This window comes from Peromyscus eremicus, chromosome 8b (assembly GCF_949786415.1).
Source record: "Peromyscus eremicus chromosome 8b, PerEre_H2_v1, whole genome shotgun sequence".
Taxonomy (NCBI): domain Eukaryota; kingdom Metazoa; phylum Chordata; class Mammalia; order Rodentia; family Cricetidae; genus Peromyscus; species Peromyscus eremicus.
In genome coordinates, this window is record NC_081424.1 from 45,604,138 (window position 1) to 45,614,563 (window position 10,426).

Consider the following 10,426-nt stretch of genomic DNA (forward strand, 5'->3'; position numbering starts at 1 on the left):
ATCTGATTCATCCTCCTTTCGCATCATAATTGGATGCCGAATTCACAGAAATTGAGAGGAAAAGAGAAAGTGCCTCCCCTGAAGTTTCTGCCTGTCCCCAAATTGCTTTTCACTCAAAGAACCAGTCTCCAGGGACAGACTCCACTCCGCATCTGGACTGGTTTCCCACTGAACAGCCTAGATGAAACCAAAGTCCTTAGTCTACCCTGAAGCAAGGGAGCCCAGGGGCCACGTGAATCAGTTTGGCACTCACTCATGGCATGTGGCTCAGCCCTTCCCTGCACCTTTTTTAAGTTTTTCTAGTAAAAACTACCTTGATTTTTGCCGGCATTGGTAGGAATAGGTAGAAATGGGGATGGCTGCCCCATGGTTAAGAGAGGTTTGGAAGATTCTGCTTGGATCTTCCTGGGCATCTTTCCAAACGCTGAGGTTAGCCAGCTCTGTCATAAAGACTGGGTAGCTCAGGCCTGCCGAGAACATAGGAGACCCGAGCCTAGGCGAGATGGCCCTTCCTTCCCTCCTACGCAAGGTCGGGTAGAACAATGGTGGGGGAAACTGGTCCACTGAAATGAGCTGGCTGAAAATGGGGTTCAGAAGCCCCAGGCATCCCACCCTCCTCAGTCTGGGCTCATTTGACACATAGGCCATGCACACTGCTGCTTGTGAGGGAAGTGTCTGAGTCACCCCTCAGTGTGTGGAGGGAAAGTTTGTACCACCTCCATCTTTCCCTCTACCCTCTCTTCTCTTTCCTTTACTCCCCTTTCTCCTTTCTTGTTATCCTCCCTCTCTTCCTTTCTCTATCTTCCTCCCTCACTTCTTTCTCCTTCCTCCTGTTTCCTTCTTCCTCGATCTAAAGGAGTCATCCTCTCCCTTCCTATGACAGTATAAAGGAAACCATTATCATGGATTAGTTATTTAACCAATCTCCAGCCAATCAAAGACTGCTTATAGTATTTACTGATCTACACACTAGTGTGTCAAATTAGTAGTATGACTAATTGACACAGCGCCCAGGAAACAAAGGTTGGGTGCTGTATGGAACTGGAACAAGTGCTTCAAAAGCGTAAAACACTTACACGATAAGGCTTCCTTTCCCAACTTAGTAATTGCTGTGGTTTATTTTCCCACAAGCCTTCCACTGATGTTTTTATGTAGAGAGCCTTAAGTCAACTCCCATATCAGGAAACAGATTTTCAGTGCAATCTGCTGGGAACCTCTACATCACTAAAGGTGCAGTCCCAGTTGCAGACAGTTGAAGTGGTTGACCCTGGTGAGGCAATCAGAGTATGACCTTGATTGACACCAGCTTCCTTACTCACCTGCTGTAAATTGCCTTGATGAGTGAGCTCCCTAAACACCATGCACTGCTTTCCTATTCTGACATGGAGATCATAACATGTGCCTCATAAGGCTATTGTGAGGACCAAAGAACTAGTGCCTCTTCTTTTCTCTTTGTCTAGGCTGAGCAATCGCTATTGAACATCTGTAATTGGCCTGCACGTAGACTGTATGAGCGCTTACGCCTACATGGACACTGTGTGTGACCTGTGGGTAATGTGAAAGTTTAACTCATTGCAGAGCAGACATGTGGAGAAAATGGGTGCTACAAGCATCAGGTGACCAAGTCCTGGTCAGAGAGTTGGTGAAGACGTTACCAAGTCTCATCAGGGATAGAATGTGATGGGAAAGATTTTTCCACTCTAAATGACACCTTGGATTTTGTGATACTATCTAAGAGTTACTCCTTTGACTGAAAGCCTTTGTTCCTATAAAAGCAGATATTCCAAAGAGAACAGCATATGAAATCGTTTCCATGTGCAGAGTTTGGTTTTAGTTGTCCTCTTATTCTCTATAATGCGCTCTCTCTCTCTCTCTCTCTCTCTCTCTCTCTCTCTCTCTCTCTCTCTCTCAGACTGTGTGAAATGTCACATGCTCAGATCCATCCATTTAATAGAGCTCTAAAGCTGATAACATGAACCAAAATGCACATTTTTGGTATTTTCTTTTTCTTTTTCTTTTTTTCTTTTTGCAGTAATTCCAAAGGTGTAACTGAGCTTAGCCATAAATTGCTGGTTTTAGCTCTGCATGGCAGGCAGCATTTGATCACTGACAACTTTGTTTTCCTCATTGTTTCCTGACTAAAATCCCCACAGTCTCTATAAATATGTAAATTACCAAAATCACTAGTTTTCCATTATTTCTGCCCCTAAGCTGCTTAAAATGTTTCTACACTCCTTCATATGCAGCGCAAAACAGAGCAGCGGGCGACTGCTGACTTTGGTTCCATTATCAACCCTCTATTTAGCAACTACTTGTTTCAAAATTTCTGATAATAACTTTTTCCCTGGGGTGGGACCCACATCCTGTGCAGATGTGGGCAGAGGCCAGACTGGACCAATCCTATAACATGAAATGCAAAGATGGGTGTGTGCTTGTTGAAGACTCTAGAAAATCTCATGCTACAGACAAGACCGGCTGTGAAGTCTGGTTTTGTGGTAAGATGCAATTGGTTTGATTTTTATTACTATTTCTTCGACTGTAATGAACTTCATGTGGTGTCTATTGAGATTTACTTTCCTGTCCTGATTCACTGGCCATTAAGTTAATCTGTCATGAGATGGAACATTGAGTCTCCATGTGGGAAAGTACCACTTTGTGGCAGGGAAGGAAAAAAATGTACATCTTGTATATATTCATATAGACTTGTCCAGACATACATATGTGCATATATCTGGGGGGAACCCAATGGAGGCAGATTGAAAAAGGACGAAATAGTAGGAAAGGGTCATTGATGTGGAATGACTATAGAAAGGGTCCTGGGATATGTTTGCACAGTTCAAACCCTTGTGCCAAGGAAGAGAAATCTATTCTAGTTATTGCTGCACAGCAGGTCTGGGGCAATCCTGAGAATGAAAAGTGTATACTGTCAATACCAGATGCAGAACAGGCCTGTGCTAGACATTCATCAGCACTGGGCCTTGCTGTGGATGGCCCAGAACCTTGTCAATCTGGGTTTATTTGAATCTTACAGGCCATTTTGTACACCCAAATTCTAGAAGAATCTACATTAAACCTCAGTCAGTACTGCACAGTCTCACTGGAATGAAAGTGCATTATATTCATGTGCAACTTCACCCCCTGAAGGTCTGCATGGTATCCAAGAAAAAGAGCGAGGCCAAGATATTGATGGTAGGGATCCTTACTTGGCGTAATAGAAGACAGACTCAAAGAAATTAAATACGACATCATTAGTGGGAAATAAGTAAACTAGTACTGGCAAACTGTCTCATGCTCCAGCTGTTCTTGTAGATGTAGTCTTACTGGAACAGCCACCTTATTTGTTCCCATATGGTCTGTAATGGTTTTCACACTGTGTCAGTAATGTTGACTAGTTGTGACATGAACCTTATGGTCCTAAAAGCCTGCAATGCTTACTACTATCTAGCTGTTTACAGAAAGTTTGCCAACCAAGACTCAAGACACAGGTCCCCCAGGTCTGCCCATTCAGCCTGAAGTGAGGAAGCCAGTTCATGATGCATGCAAGGAACTTGTCCAGTGATGATGTGGACCCAGAGCCCATTGTTTAGGACATCTGTTACCTCCATGTGGATGTATTTAGTCCTCTATTATTTGTTGTATGGTGATACCTTTGTAGAAAAGTAGACTCTTAGATGGGATTCTATTTTCTTCCATAGGACTCCAGGAAGGTACTATCCAATCCCTCCAGGACCATTTCGCGGTGGAATAAAAACAAGTGTGATCAACAGGTCTCTTTTTAAGTTCTTTGTCACTGCACATGTCCCATTTAAGTAACAGATATTCCCTCAGACGGCGGGAACCAGTTTCTCAGAATGAGTGGTATCTCTTGGCTGTGCTCAGTTTCCATCAGTTGGATGATTTTGCTCAAACTTCTTTCTCCCTCCCCACTGGCAATTAGATGGTAGTTGGCAAGGGCTGTTTGGGGGAGGGGATGCCTTAGAAGGTCCCCCTGCTATTATTGGCTGAGGGATTGTTGAGAGGAGGAGTCAAAGTGTGTGAGAAGGGAACTTCCTATTCTGCTAGGGTCCTGTTGCCCCACCTCCTGCTGCCTGCTTCTGTGTTCTCTCCCTGCTCCCAGCCATTCTCGTGGTGGTGACTCTAATTATTGCTGGGTAGGTGGGTAAAAAATGCCACCAAAGAAAGACTTAGGACTCACAGAAAGAGAAGTTGAAAATCCCTCACAGAGAGCTCCCTTATAAAGCTTGTATTGCTTATAAGATCTCATGTAAGTAAGTAAAAAAAAAAAAAAAATGATTTCCAGGTCTACTCATGCATAGGGTGCTAAGCCAATGAGGTCATTTATTTTAAATTCTCCAGACAGTACAATAGAGGTGAATGAAGCTGGGTGATTTGTGCCGGCCAATCTATTTGCATTTTAAAAAATAGAAAAAGAAGATGTTTTCTTCCACCAATACAACAAAATCACAGATAATTAATATGCCATTAAGTTTTCTTTGTAGAAATATCAGTTTTACAAACAGATTTCATAATTATATCTTCATTTATTAGTATGCTCAACATTCTAGTGCATAAAAAGTGAATCTTTTCTGTGCCTCTTTGGCACAGATGGTACTAATTGTCAATGCTAGTCATATTTTCAGAGACAGAATTCATCTCTTGGTGATGTTTTCTTTTTAAAAAAAAATGGAATGTTCTGTCAAATGTTACACAATCTCCTTCATGGTAGGTGAACATTATATATCGTTGATGTAACCTGTTGCCTAGGGCAAAATTATTTCTTCAAGGCTTCTGTGTGACTGAACAGAAATGCTTATGAAAGATAAAACTGTGGAATTTATTCTTGATCTCCTTCTCTTAAAAGGTTCCTAAGGAGGGGGCAGGGAGTTTCCTTTGGACGTTTCTGACCACATGACCTCATGAGTAAAGCAACATCTCATGGTACAGCCAAGGTCACTGCACAGAATCTTCCTGGCCTGATTTCTTGTCTGGCTGCCTCAATTGCCTTTAAAAACAAGGATCTGTGCATCAACCTAGCAAACGCCAGGCCTTCTGAATGAGATGAGCATATCAGCTAACAAGTGGTGTGGGGGTGGACTTTGCAGGCCTCTGCTTCCCTTACAAGCCAAAGCACAGCAGCCCAGGGACCAACCAGTAGGATGTCACTGATGGTGGTCATAGAGCTCAAACTGGCACCCAAGTGAGGCTCCACTACTACTGTGACCTAAGCAGCAAAATAGCTCTGCCACCTCCAGTCAGCCCTTCCCCTTGGAGACTCCAACATCAGCTTTCTTAGAAATGCCTTTCTGTGGGTGAAAATCCTTCTTTTATTATGCATGTTTGAAGATTCATGGAGTCACCTTCTCCTAGTGACTTAACTTTTGTTGTACCACTTCTGTTCTATGTAACAAACCATCCCCAGAATGTGGTGACCTGGGATAATGCTGAGACGCTGTTCATGAACCCATGTGTCAGGTGAGTGGCTGATCTCAGATGGTCCAGCCATGCATCCCCCATCAGCGATTCTGATGACTTGGAAGGATCTCATTCATTATTTGGTGATTGATGGTTGAGGATGATGACGAGACTGGGACATCTTTCTTGTTATGGACTATGTTTGGCCAGGTTTTTCCCATGTGATAGTGACACAGTTCAAGGGGTGAGTGAAGAAACATTCAAGGCCTCTTGATGCTTCCATTTGAAAGTGGAACACCGTTGCTTCTTCATTCTTTTGGGGAAATCCTATTAAAAAGCCACTCCAAAAACAAATGAGAAAGTGTTTATTTATGGATGGAAAATGTGTGTGTAAACAAGGTGCTCACACATATAAGATTTCTTACTTACTACCTCATCCTAGCTCTATCTTTAAATGAGGCAACTGGGGCTGTATCCAGTTAACTAGATCTAGTAACATGGGGGAAAGAAATTTTATAAATGGCATAATTGAGCAATTAAGAAAATTGGAACAAAGACAATAGACAAGAATTTTGTACCAATGTTAAATATATTGAAAGCTCTTTTTTTAGTAAGAACACAGTCTAGTCTCATGAGATACATTGTCATGTACTGTTGAAGTATTGCTCTTTCTCTAAGAGTCTCATTGCCATCATAGAGCAAAGATAACCTTGGTCCAGTAGTCATGGTAACAAAATAAGCAGAACAATATAGTGATAGCTAGGCCTATGGTAATTGAAATGGGCTCTTTTCAATCTCTAGAAGAGGGAGGAGGGTCTGATCACTTTGGATCTCAGCCATCACTTCCTCCTGTTGCCAGCTGCATGCATACACAGGTGGAATTCTATGATGTGATATCAGTGAGGTATTTACCAAAATGAGGTGGGGTAATGTTGGCTACTTTTAGTCAACTTGACTAAAATTGGAGTTACCTGAGAAAGAGGGAATCTCAGTTGAGGAATTGCCACCATCAGACCAGCCTGTAGGAATGTGTAGATAGCATTTCTTAATTAGTGATAGATATGGAAGGACTCAACCCTTGGTGGATGATGCCACTCCTCTACAGATGGTTCTGGATTGTAAAAGAAAGCAGGCTGAGCAAACCTAGATGCAATCCAGTAAGCACCATTCTTCATGGTCTCTGCTTCAGTTCCTGCCTCCAGGTCCCTGCCTTGTATTTCTGCCTCAGCCTCCTTCCAGGATGGACTGTGACTTGTAAGTCAAAGAGACCCCTTTCCACTAAAGTTGCTTTTGTTCACAGTAGCTAGTTGTCACAGGCACCAAGAAGCAAAGCAGAGCAGGGCTTTTCAGTGAGTCTGTTAGTTTTGAGTCATCTATTCTCATGTAAGTAGGCAAATAAACACATTGGTTCGCCAAGCGGGGGGGGGGGGGGGGGGGGGGGGGGGGGGGTTGGGGGGGGGTTGGGGGGGAGTACGGAGTAGTTCCATTAATTAGTCTTTTGTTGATGCCCTGTCTGGGGTGAACGGTCATTTGTTCATGTCTTCCCCAGGCAAAGGATTATGATGTATGATGGACCTTCAAATGATTCTAGAATGTAGCTAGAGTTTTCCTGCCTGGCCCACGGTCAGGGCAAATCTCTTTCACCCGCCAGTCCCACAGCCACTCAGACCCAACCAAGTAAACACAGGGACTTATATTGCTTACAAACTGTATGGCCGTGGCAGGCTTCTTGCTAACTGTTCTTACAGCTTAAATTAATCCATTTCCATTAATCTATACCTTGCCACATGGCTCGTGGCTTACCGGGATCTTCACATGCGGCTTGTCATGGCGGCGGCTGGCAGTGTCTCTCCCTCAGCCTTCCACTTCCCAGAATTCTTCCCTTTGTCCCGCCTATACTTCCTGCCTAGCCAATGGCCAATCAGTGATTTATTTATTGACCAATCAGCAACACATTTGACATATAGACCATCCCACAGCACTAGAACCACAATGGTATTTAAGTTTTGTATTTATAACAAGACAAGGGATATTATGAAAGTGAGATAGTAGATAGGACACATTAGGTGAATCTTATTTTGCATTTTTTTCTGTAAATTTAAAGTTGTTTCTAACTGAAACGAAGTGAAAATGTTTTTTTAAAAGACAAGTAAGCTTGATTCTGATCTACCATCTGCTAGTTGTATATCCTAGTCCTCTTAACTTCTGTCCCCTCACTACTTAAGGAAGAACATCACTTTGCCTTCTCTTGATGATAAGGCAACGTATGTCACATGATTGGCAAAGTGCCCAAGACTACACAGTAGACACTCCATAAATGACCGATTTCTAATCTACATGGAATCATACTCAGATTGTCTTCTATGGAACTGCTTTGCTAACGGTAACCATTTTTTATTTTAGAACAATCTGAAAGCTCTAAGAAAACAGTGTGTCTTATAACAGCAAACGATTAGCATGTAGTGAGCCCAGAGCTGAACTGAATTAAGGGCAATCCACAGTCTAGTCCAAAGGTGGGAAAAACAAAACTGATCAGATGCTGTGCCTGCCCTTTGACAAACTGATCTAAGTTGTACATTTACTTATCCATCTAATGGCCAAGAAGAAAGCCTACCAAGGCATAGCATCTTCTAAAACTACTGGTTATTAATATGTGTTCACTGATCCAAGTGTGTACACCACCCCAAGATCTAAGACCTTAGACAGAGAGTAAGGCTGTGAGCTATGTTTCCACAGAGATCTTTTTTGCCGTGGTAAGGTCCCTGTGTTCTTTTAGAATGTGAGTTATAACTTCTGGGCCATAATGTTTTTTAAGATTTGAAGTGAGTAATCATGTCCCTGAAGTTAAATTCTCCAAGACCTAACAGAAACAAACACCAGAAGGCAGTAAGTGTCACCATATCCTACTGATTTATGGCAGGGAAAGAGAATGAGATTTATAACCCTGGCACACAGCAAATATTCATTGGCATTAGCATTCTGAATATTCATGTGTCGTTGCTCTTTCATCTTAAATATCTCCTTTTAGTTCTTTGGAGAGAAAAAAAAGTAACGCTTTTCTTTTGGAAAGACTTGACTATATTTTCTGATTCAATGTGAATTATAAATTTCCAATTTTAAAGTTGGCTTTTATTTCATTTATTTATTTACTTACTACTTGTGGTGCTTGGGATTGAACACAGGGCCTTTTGTGTCCGGACTTCTAAAATGTGTTCCTGGATTTTCTTTGCCCTCGTCTTTAACTTCCTCAGAAGTGTTTTTGAAGGTATTTGAAATTGTACAATTTCACAGCTAAAGAAAAACTGAAGAGATTGTCTTACCCGTTGTCTTTTGAGACGGGAGAGGTGGGGTGACCTCACAGGGGTTGATGGCTAGTGACAGTCAGGATCGCACTGAGGACCCAGTGCCCCCTGCGGAGGGCTCTTATTTTTAGTATTATGCATGATTTTTCACTAAATCCTTTTATAGCCTTATTTAGTCCTTTGTAATTAGATTTAATGTTCACTGTCTCTTTGAATGTAAAAATCACTTGAGGCAAATTATTAGTAGTGTGTAATTGAAAAGGCTGTCAGCTCCAGAACTTTCCCTGCAAATTTCCCTCAACAGTATTTGCACTCCATGGAGCTGGCACTGGTAACGGGAAAAAAGTGAGCAGGGATGGTTTGGATCCAGAGTGTGTTTTCCCTTGTCACATCCAGGAGGGCGGCACCGTGATGGACAGCTTGAGTCCCGGAGTAGTGTGTCTTCTCAGAAACAATAAGAAAACATCACAGGCGTGCAGCAATGAGTTAGACCGGCCCAGAACTAAAATCTATCTTACTCCCGACAGCTGGGACAGCCACTGTGTTTTTATCTCTACTATACATTTTTACAGATAGAAGAAACCAGAAAATGTTTGTAAAATCTAAGACCTGAGTTGATTCAACTCTAGAATTCAGGCAACCCAACGTTTAATAATCGTTAATGACATATTTATTGCAGCTCTTCTGAGGTGGCTGCTGGTCTAGAGTAAGAGAATATCTATTAGCTAGTGCCCAGATGGGTCAACTAACAAGAAATTGCAATCGGAGGGCAAAGCATCCCTGGAGCTTCTTATACACTCTATTCTGTTGTTTGTTCCAGAACACTTTTCTGGAACAAAAAGGAGAAGGCTAACACACACACATACATACACACACACACACACACACACACACACACACACACACACAATTATAACAACAAATGTATGAAAGTATGAAAGAAATTATAGAACAGAATAATAACATGGACTGGGGTGTGGCTCAGTAGTAGAGAACTTGCTTCACATGAGCAAGGCCCTAAGCTCCATCCCCAGTAACAAACAATTGTGTTTTCCTTTCTATTTGTTTCCTGTGAGTAGATCCACATCTCCTAGAATGTCCTAGTTACACCTATTCGCTGCCCCCCCTCCCAGAATTCTTCGGTGCCCTGCCCTTATCTTTGGCACAGCATTCAGGATGGGGCTAATGTTGTTTCTTGGTCACCCTGCCTCCCTCCTCCCATAGACCCTCTCTGCAATATCTAAGGAAACTGCAATAATTTAAATAGTTGCGATCATTTGCATGCATTTTTGTACGATGCTATTGTTATACTTTTTGTCATGTTGGGGAAAGAGAGTTTGGGTATGTGTGTATTGTTAGGAGAAAGTTCTCCAGTTTTGTTTTGAGGCTAAAGATGAATCTGCCCCCTTTCAAATTCTCAAATATATATAATCTTATGTATCTCAAGTCTCTTATTAAAATCTTTTTTTTTTTTTTTTTTTTTTTTTTTTTTGGTTTTTCAAGACAGGGTTTCTCTGTGTAGCTTTGCGCCTTTCTTGGAACTCACTTGGTAGCCCAGGCTGGCCTCGAACTCACAGAGATCCGCCTGGCTCTGCCTCCCAAGTGCTGGGATTAAAGGTGTGCGCCACCACCGCCCAGCTACTCTTATTAAAATCTTATGGCCAGCACTCGGGAGGCAGAGCCAGGCGGATCTCTGTGAGTTTGAGCCAGCC

The 10,426-nt window shown here is 42.3% G+C and overlaps 1 long non-coding RNA gene across 1 annotated transcript; it reads right to left on the reverse strand.

The window, feature by feature from the left end:
* Window positions 1-4,360: 4,360 nt before the first annotated feature.
* LOC131918297 (uncharacterized) lies at window positions 4,361-7,285 on the reverse strand. The gene is made up of 3 exons (XR_009380938.1): window positions 7,216-7,285; window positions 6,384-6,523; window positions 4,361-5,753 (listed from the first exon to the last, which is right to left on the reverse strand). It is a non-coding gene; the product is annotated as an uncharacterized LOC131918297 (long non-coding RNA).
* Window positions 7,286-10,426: the final 3,141 nt, after the last annotated feature.